This window comes from Zingiber officinale, chromosome 9A (assembly GCF_018446385.1).
Source record: "Zingiber officinale cultivar Zhangliang chromosome 9A, Zo_v1.1, whole genome shotgun sequence".
Lineage (NCBI taxonomy): Eukaryota > Viridiplantae > Streptophyta > Magnoliopsida > Zingiberales > Zingiberaceae > Zingiber > Zingiber officinale.
The window spans coordinates 58,807,989-58,815,207 of NC_056002.1; the positions used below are offsets into that span (position 1 = coordinate 58,807,989).

General features: G+C 38.1%; 1 non-coding gene across 1 annotated transcript; it reads left to right on the forward strand.

Moving 5' to 3' along the window:
* The first annotated feature begins 5,141 nt into the window (after positions 1-5,141).
* On the forward strand, positions 5,142-5,247 carry LOC122022066. The gene has a single exon (XR_006122812.1). It is a non-coding gene; the product is annotated as a small nucleolar RNA R71 (small nucleolar RNA).
* Positions 5,248-7,219: the final 1,972 nt, after the last annotated feature.

Consider the following 7,219-nt stretch of genomic DNA (forward strand, 5'->3'; position numbering starts at 1 on the left):
ATCTGGGTAATAGTCGACAGATTGACTAAATCAGCCCACTTCTTAGCTATCAGGATATCCTACTCCATGGAGCAGCTAGCTCAGTTGTACCTCAAGGAGATCGTTAGACTACATGGACTCCCATGGACCATTATATCAGACAGAGACAGTAGGTTCACATCACACTTCTGGGAGTGTGTACAGTCAGCATTGGGCACTAAGTTAAGATTCAACACAACTTTCCATCCTCAGACAGATGGTTAGATGGAGCGAGTAAATCAGGTACTCGAAGATATGCTCCGAGCATGTGCCCTAGACTTCAAGGGAAGTTAGTGCAAATATCTGAGTTTAGCAGAATTTGCATACAACAATAGCTATCAGGCCACTATCGGCATGACACCTTATGAGGCTCTCTACGGGCAGAGGTGTAGATCTCCAATCTGCTGGTATGAGAGTGGTGAACAGAAAGAACTAGGACTTCAGACAGATCTAGTAGCAGATACCACAGCAGCTATACAGCAGATCCGCCAGAGGATAGAGACAGCTCAGAGTGGCCAGAAAAGCTATGCTGATACACGGTGTCGACCCTTAGAGTTTTCAGTTGGGGATACAGTATTTCTCTGAGTAGCTCCCATGAAGGGAGTAATGCGTTTTGGGAAGAAGGGCAAATTAAGTCCCAGATATGTGGGACCATACCTTATCACTAGAAGAGTTGGCAAGGTAGCATATGAGCTAGAGCTACCCCAGTAAATGTCAGCTATCCATAACGTATTTCATGTCTCTATGCTGAAGAAGCATATCCCAGATGCCACCCAAGTGATTGAGCCCTAGTCGGTACGGGTCCGTGAAGACCTTAGCTATGACAGTCGGCCTATTCAGATAATAGACAGAGCAGTTAAGAAATTGCGGAACAAGGAAGTACCATTAGTAAAAGTTATTTGGCAAAGTCACACAGCAAAAGAGGCAACTTGGGAGACAGAAGCTAGTATGAGGCAGAAATACCTAGAGTTATTCTAAGTTCAAGGATGAACTTTTTATAAGGTATGGGGGATTGTAATGCCCGAAAATTCTCAAAGTAATTTTAGAAATATTCTATGATTTTTCTAGAATTTTAGAATATTTTTATGGAATTTTTGGAGTAGCGGAAGTAGCAAAAATAAATAAGGACATAAAATAGCCTAAGCGGGAATTGAACCCGAGACCTATGAGACCCTATGTCTTATAGACAACTCTAGTAACCAGGAGGCCCCAGCAGGGGTGTGCTGAAAGAAGAGGGAAACAGTTATATTTAAGGTTTAGTTGGCCGAATAAACCACTTAATATAAATAGAAAAAAAATTAAGTGAGGAGTTATTAGTTTTCATCGGAAGCTTTTCCTCTCCTCACCCTAATTCCGCCGAACCTCTCTTCTTCCAAACCTCATGGCACCTCAACCTCCAAGGAACCTAGGGTTTCATCCCAAGGGCTATAGGAGCACCTTCCAGCGACGATTCCGGCACGAGAACGCTCCTCTCTGAGAGAAGAGCATATAGACGCGAGGAGATCGACGAAGGGATCTTCTCCATCGGAAATCTAGCGATCAGATCGTAAGGAAATCTAGCGCAGGATGTAAGAAACCCCTCACCTGCAGTATAAGTAGCTCTTTTCATGATTTTATGCCTTAGTTTAGTTGCGTGCAGATTTTCAGCACATAGGGTGTGAATTAGTGCACACCAAATGTTTGATAAGATATTTAGTTCAACTAAATAACATAGGCATTTTTTTAATAGCTTAGACAAATGCAATAGGAGCATTTTATAGCATACTTAGCCTTGTTACAACTTATATGTGACTACGGTTCAATGGGTGGGCTCCCACAGTCGCCTCTAGGTTCAGATAACCTAGCTCTAGGTTCAGATAACCTAGAAATAGCAAGATAAGATAATTCAGTTATGAAACAGTATTTTACTTTTATCAGTGGCACTATACTGGACCTCAGTTGTCCTTGGGTTGGGCTCCCATAGTCGTCCCTAGGTTTAGATAACCTAGTATACTCTACTAAATTCGGGATTTGTAACCCCGGGTCTAGTTAGGGATGCGCGCATAGCAAGTACAGTTGTCGGGCCCAACAGCAGCATGATTAGTATTTTCATCTATTTATGATAAATATTTTTTCAAAGCTTCACAATTTAGTTATGTGATTACAGTTCAGAATTTGTATCAGTTTAGTTCTATCTTGTTGATACTAGAAGATATTGCCATGATCAGCTTTTGATTTCTATGTTTTGTATGATAGTATGCCATGCCATGCTCTAACATGTTCAGTATATATTTCAAATAGTATGTTTTAAAAGCATAAATTGCATCGTATGCATGTTTTGTGAGGTAGATGGTTTCTTACTAAGCTCCCAAGCTTACAGATACTTCTTTTCCTTATACTGCAGATAAAGGTAAAGGAAAGATGGATTAGCGGAGGCTGTAGGACAATGCAATGAAGATGTGTGTGGGTAGGAACTTGGAATAAAGATCTTTGGAGAACCTAGCAACTTAAGAACTTCGTATTTCTTGTAGTGTTACTTTTCTGCACTTTTAGTTAATTAAGTGTCTTGAATTGCGATTGTTATGCTTAGATTATTGATTGTCATGATCTTAGTTAGCAAGCCATGAGTAATGATAGGTCTAGTAGCTTTGTTTTGCTTATAGAGTTGATATATGTGATTTGAGCACGAAACAGTTCTGAAATCAGACTTATGATACGAAATCAGAAACCCCAATCGATCAGCCGATTGATTGGAGGCTCCTCAATCGATCAGCTGATTGATTGGGCAACTTGATCCGCGAATAGTAAGTTCCTAGATCGATCAGCCGATTGATCCGGTAGCGTTCTGTCGCGAACAGAGAGCTCTGGAATCGATCACTGGATCGATTGGCCAGACTGGATCGATCAGCCAATCGATCTAGACGGGACCTCCGGGCACAGTAGCAAGCTAAATCGATCAGTGGATCGATCCAATAGCTCCAATCGATTGAGTGATAAGCTCAATCGATTGGGAAGCTGGACTTTGACTAGAAACCTTTAGTTGTAGCTCCTTAACCATGGGGGATGAAAGATATGTCTATATACCTTAGATCCCATCCCTTAGCACATGTAGAACAAAGAAATTGCATCAGCATAAAGAAAATTTAAACTTTATCAGTTTTCCACACATTAAGAGTAGTTTAGCAACAGCATAATGTGGCGGTCCGGCCTCGCAGCCTAGTTAGTAGGAGGCGGGTCTTTACAGTTATTCAATGTAATAATCTACGAAATCTTATTTCTCAATTATCCATCATTTGTAGAAGGTTGCCAAGTGATGAGCTCCAAATGGTTGACATTCATGTTTTTAAAGATACTCCTCCATCCAATGCTCATATTCCTCTACAACTTTGAATTCTACAAAAAGAAACAGATAGACAAGAAAAATTAAGTAGAGGGTATGATTTATTATAAACTCAGAATTAAAGACATAAAAGAAAATAAGGAAAATGGAATTGGGTTGCCTCCCAAGAAGCGTTTGTTTAAAGTCATTAGCTCGACCACCTTATTAGATTCATCTAAATCTCGCTCTTGGAGGGGTAACATATTTTAGTACCCTCTTATCAGGGTTTCTTGTTATGGAGAGAGCTTTCATCAATGGAGCTACAAAGTAAAGTATAACTCTCTCCATCTTTGTCTTCTTAAAAGTTTTTTCAGGTGGTCGAAGACGGTTCAGATTGAGCTTCCAATCATTAGCCCAAGTGAAATCTGCACTTGCAAAGAAAGTACAAATCTCCCACAAACATATTAGATAAGATAGAGTTATAACCATATTAAGATAAGCAGAATAAGAAATAAAAACTAAATCACATCCAACAAAGTCAATGATAGGTACCTCTATAAATTTTTTCAAAAGATCACAAGAAGTACTAACCTTGCTTTGTTGAGAAATACCTGATATTTCTAAACATATGGATGTGATTTCCTCTGAATCAAATGATGGTTCTGGCTCGGGCTCAAGTGTTGGCGATATCAAAGATGGTGATTCTTAAGACTCAACCATATCTACATGAGTCCCTACACATTGGTCCACAACATGCTCAATCCTTGTAACTCTTACAACATCTAAGGATTGTGTGGACAAAGGAGGTGATTCTTGAGATGCTGCTTCCACAACACAGCTCCCTACACATTGTTCCATATCAACATCATCAACACAAACATCAAAAAACAAACCCACATCGATATCCTCAATAGGAGAATCAACTATAGGAGGATCAATAACTTCACTTGCAGTTTTAAATTGATCTACCACATCACATTCATCATCTAAAAATTTAATGTCACTACAACACCTTGTAAAATTTGGAGATAGATCTGAAAACTTATTTACCACTGCTTTATCTTCATAATCCTCATCTGAAGAGTCTTCATCTTTATACAAATTCAAAAATCTGCACTCAACCTTACCAGTGTCACAGAATTTTTTAAAGTCATAGTTCTCATTGCCCCCCACTAACCTTTGTGGAAAAGGAACCCTTAGTGAAGGTCTTGGGAAAGGTACTTCTAATTTCCCATATTCCCTTTTAGCTTGTGGAGGAGATTCAACTTGCTTATCTAGTGATGGTATGATCAATCGTTGAGGGAAAGGTACTTGTGGCATTTGTGAACCTCCTGGAATAATGGAACTGAGTTCATGTGATCTTCTATTGTTCTTCTCCTCAATTCTAAACATGTCCTTCTTCAGAAGTTCTTTATGATTTTTTTTAATTCTCAACCCAACATCATCACACTTTTCACTAGATCTTGTCTATGAAGGAGGGGGATCTTCTTTAAACTAATTTGAAACAATACTTTCAATCTTTGCCCCTAAATGTTTGAACTCCCCGTTCTGTGACTTCTAATTTTCAAAACTGATAGATGGTTGAGTTACAATTTGTTTGACAGGCTCTATAGCATTTATGGCTTGCACTCCTTGAATGTTTGAGGAAGATTTCATCCAACTTATATTCGACCATTCATGGAGGTTCAATGTCACTTGATCAATTAACATATATGCTTCATCTACACTTTTGGCCATAAAAGAACCTCCAGCTGATGAATCCAATAAACTCTTGTCTGAGAAAGAAATTCCCCCATAGAATATGTGCAGAATCAACCATTTTTCAAAACCATGATGAGGGCACTGTCTTTGAAGACTCTTGAATCTATCCCATGTTTCAAACAATGATTCTCTATATGCCTGAGCAAAATTTATTATGCAATCTCTCATATACACTGTTATGCTTGGAGGGAAAAAATGATTCAGAAATTGCTTCTCCAATTGCTCCCAACTTGTGATACTTTGAGGATGGAGAGAATATAACCAAGTCCTTGCTTTATCCTTGATACAAAAAGGAAATGTCATCAATCAAACTGCATCTGCTGACACTCCTTCACATTTCACCATATCACAAATCTCTAAAAATATTTCAAAATGTAGATAAGGACTTTCTGATACTTCTCCTCCAAATTTGTAACCTTGTATCATAAAAATTAACTCTGCGACTAGTTGGAAACTTTCTGCTTCAATTTGAGGTTGCACAATAGGAGATAAAAATCTTGCAGAAAAGGGTGTAGAAAAATTTCTCATGGGCCTGCTTGATATGTTAGTGCTCATGGATATTCAAGAAAAAATTATAAAATGAAGAATCAAAGACAAAAAATAAAATGCAATATGAAAAGCAAGAAAGAAAGTGCATAATGAAAATAAGAAAGAAAAGATAAAAAGAAAAAGAAAAATGTCTAGAATAATTCATATGCTAAAGATTGCAAGATATGTTTACAAAAGAAAAGAAAAAAGAAACTAGATCAAAAGAGCAAACAGAGAAAAGTTAGATTAGAGTGCTAGAAATCAAGAATGCAAAGTTAGAATTAGAATTAGAATTGCAACAAAAAGAATTGTCAAGAATTAGAAAGATATACAAATGATGAAAACAGAATTCTAAATATTAGTTTCAATTATGCTAATGAAAAGAAAAGAAGAGTTATGTTTAGTCTAACTTAATTGATAATCCCTAATGTTATAGCGCAGTCCCCGGCATCGACGCCAAAAAACTTGTTATGTCACCTCAAGTGTACGGTTACATCGTCAGTAATATAAAAGATTATCGTATCCACAGGGACTGTTGATTAAGCACTAGTTAACTTTGCACGACGAATTATCTAGACAATCGAAAAGTGGTTTACAAATGTTAGGATAAGAAATAGAAGAGAAAAGAAAGAGAGTAAAGAGGGAGAGAATGAGCGTAGTGAATGGAGGGGAATAAATACTAGGATTTCAGTTTCTTTGTGATGTTATTCAATGTAAATGATCTACCAAATATTATTCCTCAATTGTCCATCATTTGTAGAAAGTTGCCGGTTCTCTCTTGCAATAGACAACCGACCTAGGACTGAAATCTATACCTAAATGTGATCAAATAGGGATGAACCTATGTTGTCCTTACACAGACTTGCCTGTCACGTGCGTTTCTTGGATAATCAACATAAGAATTCATCTCTCATCAAACGCATCTAAGTATAAAGATTAATGCATAAATCTATCCAACCCCCTTGAATGACCCTATTTCACCTTCAAGATCCTCCCTCAATCGGTCTTTACACGGGCATGTTCCTGTCATGAAGATCCCTCGGAAAATCGAATGAGGAATTACCTCACAAGATCCACAAGATATCCAAACATTCAATCAAGCATGGTAATTAGGTCCTAATCACAACAATCCACACGAGATCAAATAGATACAAAAAGGACAAAATCATAGAAATAGGAAATTGACAAATCCACAAGAGTTTGCATACAATCACATTACATCAAACAAGAACAATGCATCGACAAGTCATTGAATAAAATCATGGTAAAAATCTACATAGTTTTACATCATTCATCACATCACAAATACTCCCTACATCCTAGATCTAGAGATCTACTCCATTGTAAAGGAAGAACAGCCCCAAAACATAAACAAAAGCATACTTACAACCCTAGATTTGAGAAGAAGGGGAAGAAGAGATGCTTGCCGATGATTCCGATGCCTTGGGGATGCTTCCTCACTCTGGAGATGGATGGATCGCCAAGGGATGGAGGAGAATAGAGCTCTAGGGTTTCCCCCTAAGGGGGAACCCTTCCCCCAAGGAGAGGGATGAAGTCCCAGATTCAAAATCTTCAAAGCTGAGTCAAAGAATGGGGATCTTGACTCTTATATAC